Consider the following 8,191-nt stretch of genomic DNA (forward strand, 5'->3'; position numbering starts at 1 on the left):
ACACTGCGTGTGTTCAGGCGCAGCAGGGTGACAGCTGCAGGGATGGTGGCCCCTGCTATGATGCCTGCAAGCTGTCAAGGAGATCAGTGCAGGGGGGCTCTGGGTCCCTGCACCCCTAGCTGCTGACGGGCAAAACTTGTGCCAAGACTGTGTCTGTCTGGGTGCAGTTGATTGTTTGTATTGAGTCTTTCCTCTCCTTAGCCTGGTTTTGTAGGTGCTAATTGATGCTTGTTAAGTCGTTATGTAGTAGCTAGGTCCTGTGTATTGAGCTGGCCGAGTCCCTGGTCCCTGAGTGAATCATGATTGATTGATTGGTAACTGGGAACACAGCAGCTGAGCAGCCAGGCCTGCAGCAGTGTCTCCCCTCCTGCCCCGAGACAGACACAGTCAGTCCCACAGCATCCATGGCACCAGTTTTGCTTGTCTGCAGCTGGCGGGGCAGTTTCCACCAAACCTCTACACTGATCTTCTTGAAACTTGGCAGGCTTTGTGGCCTCAGTAAGAGCTACCTCCCCTGCAGTTTTCACCCAGCTATATTGTAACACCTAGACATGACATGAGTTTTGCTTTCAAGAGTTTGGGGTGCTGTTACCCCCAAACCCCTGCACCAATCTTCTTGAAGCTTGGCAGACTTCATCCTCTCTGCAGAATCTACCATTCCTGAAAATTTAGTCTAAATCAGACAAAAAACAGCAAAGTTATAGATATTTTATTGTTTCCCCATTATACCCTATGGCCGGCTCTCCGAGGCAGCCCCGAGGCGGCTCCGAACCCCTTTGGGAAGCCAAACAAGGCCAGCACTTCGACCTGGATGTGCTGCTTTGGATCCCAAATTGTCCAAAGCTTCTCTGGATCCAAAGCTCTGTCCGAAGCCTTGCACAGCCCTAGAGGCTGTCCTCCTCCCACTGTAAGCCAGATACTACTTGATCATAGAACCAGGCCCTTGTAGACCACAACAGCAAGGTATTTGGGGGATAGGGGCACATGAGATCACTGCAGCAGAGTCTGAGCTTACTACCATCTCTTCCTTCTGCAATGAGATGCACTCAGCTTGGTTCCTTTCCTCACAAAATAATAATAATAAAAAGTCTGGTTTAGACAAAAAAGGCAAATAATATGGGGGGATGGAGTTCCTTGGGAATGAAATTTTAGTTTTGGATCACAAGACCAGGATTTGACTTTTCAGCAAAATAACATGATTATAGCACATCAGTGTTAGCAGAGGAAAATATCTTTATTTTTTTTCTCCCTCAAAAGCAGACATGAGAGTGTCAGGGAGGATGGGGCATGTAATGAATGGTTTTGACAAATATCATTACAGTTGGAGCTTAGATCCGTTTTTGGATTATACTGTAGAAACATGCTTAAAGAAGGCCTTGTTTTTCTTTCTCACAGTCCACTGGTGATGAACACTACCAACACAGATATCAGCCTTTTTCAGGAATGATTGTCTGAGGAGAGATCATCATCACGAGACACAACACTCTTCAGTTTTTTAAAAAACTTTTTGTGGCTTGCTTATTTATCCCTTCCTGGTTGTATGTAATGTTCAAGTTCCCATATCCACCACAAATAGAGAATAAGGATGGATTCAATCTTTCTCACTGCCTGACACTTGAAATGCTGGAATTCTCTTACTCTCTGAAGATCAACCTCTTTTGTTGACTTCCTGTACTTCATCAGTATGGATAACTATTCTTTTTATTCTTTTTTTGGATGATAATGAATCAGCTCAGTCCAGGGTCACTTCATGAATTTCCCCAGAGTGATTATTCATTTCCCTTGTCTTGCACTTCCAATTAAAAGAGGGTATCCGTGTTTATATATTTTGTATCAGGCCTATAACATCTAGGGCTTAGGCCATGGCACATCAGAGAGGCAATACGGCAACAAGGACTGAAGGAAAAACAGAGCAAGAAGGGGTCAAATGCAAAAGCAGTAGTAGTTTCAGGCCAGGAGGCCCCTTAATACAATTTGTAATCAGGGTTGCATGAAGTATCTAGGGATAGAAGAAGTATCCTGGAAATAGCCTGCAGTTATGGCAGAAAAAAGGAGAATGCAAAGCTGAGTCCCTTGAGAAAGTCTTAGCCAGGCCTTGGAGTAAGTGTCAGGAAACAAACCTACCGTGCTCAGTGCAGGCTGAGTGAAGCTTTCTAACACACGCTGCTTCTGTGATGTATGAAGGAATGCAGTGAAATCATGGACGGAACTCCAGGACTCCTTCTTTCCCAGGGGGAAGGACTTCCTATCCCAGGGACCTCCATGGTGGCAGGCTGTTCAGCCTGTCAGTTGCAATGTCTCCCAGGACGCAGAGGACGAAGAAATGAAAGTGCGTCATTGAAACCTAGAGCTCCATAGTGTGGAAGGTTTTCATGATCCCGAGCAATGTAACGAAAGCCACTTCCATCACTATGCTCACACAACAGCCAGGCACCTCTCTGGACTCTGTGGGAAGACACTCGGTCATTGAAAAATCCCCTGGCAAGGTTGGTTCTTTCTTTCACCACCTTGGAGTTTCCTTGATAATTAACATGTTCATAAAGTGTGATCTGGGGATTACTTAGGTTTTCAGTAATCAGCTGGAGAGAAGTGATCTTGTCATTCATAGACCCACCAACAAAAGCATGTTCTCCTTCCTCAAAGACCTCAAGCCTGCCTGTAAAGTTGTGATGTTCATAGGCAACCCAGGGCTGTCCAAAAACCTTCACAGAGGAGACACAGTCATTCCAGTCAACATATCCCAGGTTGCTGATATCAGAGGTGAGCTCTTTGGAGTAACCTTGGAAGTTTGCATGCTCATAGAGGATGATCTTGTTCATTTTGATGGGTTTTGTAGGATGCTTGCAGTTGGTTCTTGGAAGATAACTGATATCCTGTGGGAGAACAGGGGGGAAGAGAAAGAGAGAGCGAGAGGAAAGGTCATGACTTGAAGGGAGCTGCTGCTCAATGGAGGCTCGCTTGCTAGGATATAGAATTAGAAGTTGAGTAACATTTGAAACAAGTTAACAGTTACATAAGAAGCTGTGGAAACCTGGGCAAATTCAAGTAAATAGGGAGCAAACTAATACAATTTATTCAACAGGAGTAATCACAGTCTCCCCCTGCCCTCTTCCCCCCCCCCCCCCAACCCATAATTGACTCAACTCAGTCTCTTGCTCTGTAATTCTAACTTCCCCCACTATTGAAAATTTTCTTTTAAAATCAAGAAGAGGTGGGATAAGCATTGGTTAGGCATCATTTAGAAGTAGCATACCTGGACTGTGAATTAAGAGAAATATTTGAAAGCCCCCATTAGACACTTCCAAGGAGACAACTGTTCAACTGCTGGCCAGCATATCAGAGCCAGCTTGCTGTGCCACATCACCCAGCTTGTTGGGCTTCCCATCAGTCCATAAATTTGGCAGTGTGCAAGCAGTGGCACTTCTCTGCCAACAAATTTCTGGAACCATGGGGAACCTCAGGCCCTGCATGGTGGATTAAAACCTCATCCCAGTGTGCAGGGCTATAGTTGGTGTGGTATGAGCCCCAGGGTACAATCCTAGAATGACAGAAGTGGGATGGGGTTAGATTGGGAGGGGGGGGGGGGGCTTACTCACCCAGAAATGGAACAAGCTAAGACATGACTACTAGATTTAAGCAAAGAGAAGAAGATAGTATGCATCCATCTTTTGCCCCCAACATCTGTGTGTCTGTGGCATTTATCTGGAAATCTGGAGGACCTGGGTCCCAGGTTCCACTGACCCAGAGGGGATTTGAATAGGACCTGTTTCACTTTCTACTGTATCACAGGTCAGCCATTATGCCCCCCCCCCGAGCTCCTTTTGAAGCAGCCACTAAGGTAGTCAGTGAAAAAAATCTAGGCCAGGGGGAAATTTCTCTCTGGTTTGGAGAAAGGGCCCCAGAGAGAACCCATGGCATGGTTTTTCAAGGCCAGAAGCCACCTCACTGAGCCACATACCCTCTAGCTTGCTTACCTTCTTAGCCTTACATCTCTGTCTCATAGCCTTTTCAAGTCAGTAGCCACTTTCTTAATTACCCCAAGCTAATAGAAGGGAAATCACTAAAAGATTGCCATCTTCTTCACAGTAAATACAGCTGACCCCTAAATGAAAAACTTGAGAATCATGTGCAATTGGAGCAAATACCTTCACAAGTAGATTTATAATCACTAGTAAACCAATTCAAGTGCTGTTTTCTGAAAAGAGTCCCTTGTTCATTAGCACAGAATTTGAGCCACCTACATAAGAAAAAAACCCAACACAATGAAAATACTGAAATCCAAGTTCAGACTAACTAAGACTTTTGGCCATCTTAATAAATAGCATGCAAATCAATGGTATAGGCAGGTGGCAACTTGGGGGAGGATGGGGGCAAAATAATGGGGGCTGCTGCCAATGGTTTTGCAATTGCAGCTGTGACAACCAGAAGTTGCTACTGTCCCTGTTCTCTGGACACCTCATCACATCCTATACTGATGATTCAAATATCCCTACTACAGGCTGAAACAAAAATAGGTAGATGAATATATGTATGCCAGAGTTTATAAGGGAGCTGCTCTGAAGAACTATTTTTGTAACATAGATGACAAAAATATGACCTGGTATATATTGCCTCTGTTGCATAATGTTAAGAGAAGTTTGAAATGATATGAATGATGCTTTTCCTGGTGATGATATTGTTTTATCACAGAAATACAGTTTAAATATTTGTATATTCCAGACCTCAGAGTAAAATCTAATGTACGCATCTGAGTCTGAAAGCAGTGAATCCTCCATAAAATAGTTGCCTGTCCCTTCTCTTCCTCCATTCTACAAACTAACTTTATCAAGAGAGAAACTAAATATGATTCCTTGTTTGGTTCCAGAAGCTGAGAATTGAAAAGTTGCCACTGATGAAAATCCCTGTGAGCTGCGAGTCAAACAAGGAGATGTCATCCCTCCCTTGAAGACTGGGAGTACATGACAGAACATACCCCAATGAGAAGTACTTGTTTTTTTTTTTCCTTTCAGCATGATTTTTGACTAAGGAGAAGAAAGATGCCTCTCACACCCATTTTCCCCGAGACAGAGAGAATGTAGGAATGTGCTTTTTCTGGCCTTTAGGAGGGGCAACATATAGGGGGTTTCTGTTCTATTTTGTGCACCTAAATATAACTTAATCAGTTGCATGAATGGCTTTTTTGATACTTACAGACAGTTTGCAATTCTCTTACACCTGCACTGGTGACACACAAGGGCACATACAGACTGAACATGTATAACAGGCTACATGCAGTTCAGACAGTTGTATACATACAGGGCATGGCTACCCATGCAATAAATGATAAATGGCTTTACTGTAAATTTACCATTTGCAAATGCATGTAGTAAATTTACTGCACAGTAGACTAGTTTACTGTGCAGTAAGCACCTGTGCGTGTAGACAGTGATGCTTTACTGCACCATAGATTAGTCTAAGATTCAGTAAAGCATCTCATGTAGGTACAGCCACAGAGGCATAACATGGTAATTAAGTGTTCTGGAAAATAGTGGCTACTGCCTGGCAGCAGCAGCAGCAGCAGCTATTTCTGTGCTCCCTCCTTCCCAAAGGCAGTGTCTGGGGCTTCTTCCCCACGTGTGTATGAAGTAGCATAATTAAAGTCCTTGAGGGGGAAGGAGGAGAAGGTCTCTCTCACGTTTTAGTCCAGAACATGAGTGGTTAGGGCCCTTAGCCAGGAAGCAGATGAGCCAAGCTTTATGGCCTCCTCAGCCAGGGTGGTTTTAATTTGCAACCCCTCCCCCCAACCAAAGTGCAGCTTGTGATCAATCCTGAGTGACCCCAATAACGTGACAGGATGATTCTATTACCCTCTTTCACTGAATAAGTACTCCCATAATAAGAAGAGGGATATCTGCACATCTCTGGAGCATGATTCTAGTCCTATTAATGGGGATGTTGTGCACCCAGAGAGGGCATTAGAATCACTACTACATTTTAGTTGGTAACTCAGGGTTTTGGCACAGGTTACCTTAAATTCAGTGTTGCACAAGTACCCATGTCATGAGTTTTGCCTGTCAGCAGCTAGAGGTGCAGGGCCACAGAACGCCCCTGCACCTATTTCCTCAACAACTGGCAGGCTTCATGGTCGCAGCAGGGGCCACCATCCCTGCAACTTTCACCCTGCTGCGCCTTAACACACACACACTATCACCCGTGTCATGAGTTTTGCTTGTCTGCAGCTAGAGGTACAGTTTCCCCCAAACCCCTACACTTATCTCCTTGAAACTTGTCAGGGTTTGTGTCCTTACCAGGGGCTAGCACCCCTGCAGTTTTCACCCCACCTGTGTTTTAAGACACGGATGTCACATGAGTTTTGCTTTCAAGAATTTGGGGTGCAGTTCCTCCCAAACCCCTGCATGTATATCCTTAAAACTTATCAGACTTTGTTGTCACAGGAGAAACTACCACTCCAGAAGTTTTCACCCCCCTGTGATTTAACACATACACGTGACATGAGTTTTGCTTTCAAGAATTTGGGGTGAAGTTGCTCCCAAATGCCTGTACCGATCCTTTTGAAGCTTGGCAGACTTCATGCTCTCAACAGAGGCTATGACTGCTGTAAGTTTTTTCCAAATCAGACAAAAAACAACAAAATTATAGATACTTCATTGATTTCCCCATTATAATCTATGGCCAGATCTCCAAGGCCAGATCCGAAGCCAGTCGGATCTGAAGCCGAATTGAATAGCTGCCTAGTCGCACAGGCCTAATTTCCATGCCAGTTCAGTTCCTCCTACATTTGTTCTCAAATCAGCTCAAGGGAAGTGCTTCACTCAAGTGAACTGTGGAGAATAAATATGCACACTCCCAATAGTTCTTGTCTAGATGCTTTAACTCCCTCCCTTATCATTAGAGGTGGTCTGGCAAACAAACCTCTAAATAAGAGTCAGTCTAATAATTAATTATGAGTCTTTACCTTTCTTCTGGCTACAGCTGCTGCAACTTGGAGAATTCTCTGTTCAGGTTCCTTTCCCCCACAGGCTGACCAGGGCTCCTCCTAGCTGCAGTTTTAAACTGTTCTGCAGGGACTGAGACTCAGCTTATCCCAGAGCTGCCCAATCAAAGTTTAAGGTGTTTCCCATCTCCATCCAATGGCAAATCATTCTGTTGTGATAATACCATAAGAGGTTATTGTGGCTTTTTTCCCCTCTTTTTACTCAAGAGTTTGGTTTTTAATCTTACCTCTCGGGCAGTTGAACTTGAGCACTTCCTTGTTTTAAATCTTACTCTCATCTGCCACATCTTGATCTAATTCAATATCATCACTTGGGAGGTGTTACTAATGCAGAATGACTCTGGCAATATAGATAGATTTTTTTTTTCCAATTGATACCTTGCTTCCAGCTCTTCTGGACAAACCCCAGACATTTTGCCACCAAGAGCCTCCCCTCCCCTCCCCCCCCCCCCTTTTTTTTAATGTGGTCATTCAATTCACTTTATTGGGAAACAAAATTATCTTTTAGAATTTTTTTTTATTTATTAATTTTCCAGGACACTTTGTTGTGATAATTGAATGTAAAACAACATGCATAAAATTAGGTAAAGTCAACTCTTGGAAATGTTTATATTTTTCTTTCATTAAACAACAAAGAAACTTCCTTCAGTCTCTTGCTTCTTTTCTCCCCCCACCCTTTATTTATTTATTTATTCTGGCTCCCAGACCACAATCTGTCCAAATCAAGATCCCAAATGAGACCGGGGAAACAAAACAGGAAAAAACTTACTCGACCTTAATTAACACCATAGGGAACAATCTACCGTTGTTCTTTTTGTTCGGTTGTTTCACAGCTTCTGCCATGTCTCCTCTTCTAGATGAGTTGACTGTCTTCACTTCTTCAAGGGCTCCGAGTTTTCCCTCCCGGTTGAGTCCCTGTCTTCCAGCTAGAACCGACTCCCGAGACCCCTCCATCCCAGTCTCCACAACACGGCTCCCCTAATTTCAGATGTCCATTTGCTCTTGTTTCTTCAGCGTACCATGCCTCCACCACACCACCGCCTCCCAGTTTCAAAGAACAGCTGCTGCAGAAGTGCCTCTCTCCCAGTGCAGTCTCGATCTTCATTCCCTCCTCATCTCCCTTCTCTCTTCACAGTTATGGGAAGGCAAAACAGTGATTTTGTCCGAGATTCACAGCAGATCAGAACTTTGCTCAGG

The 8,191-nt window shown here is 44.1% G+C and overlaps 1 long non-coding RNA gene across 1 annotated transcript; it reads right to left on the reverse strand.

The window, feature by feature from the left end:
- Window positions 1-1,215: 1,215 nt before the first annotated feature.
- LOC109281941 (uncharacterized) lies at window positions 1,216-7,072 on the reverse strand. Its single transcript, XR_002088767.2, has 2 exons — window positions 6,956-7,072; window positions 1,216-2,873 (listed from the first exon to the last, which is right to left on the reverse strand). It is a non-coding gene; the product is annotated as an uncharacterized LOC109281941 (long non-coding RNA).
- Window positions 7,073-8,191: the final 1,119 nt, after the last annotated feature.

Source organism: Alligator mississippiensis, chromosome 11, assembly GCF_030867095.1.
Source record: "Alligator mississippiensis isolate rAllMis1 chromosome 11, rAllMis1, whole genome shotgun sequence".
Classification (NCBI taxonomy): domain Eukaryota; kingdom Metazoa; phylum Chordata; order Crocodylia; family Alligatoridae; genus Alligator; species Alligator mississippiensis.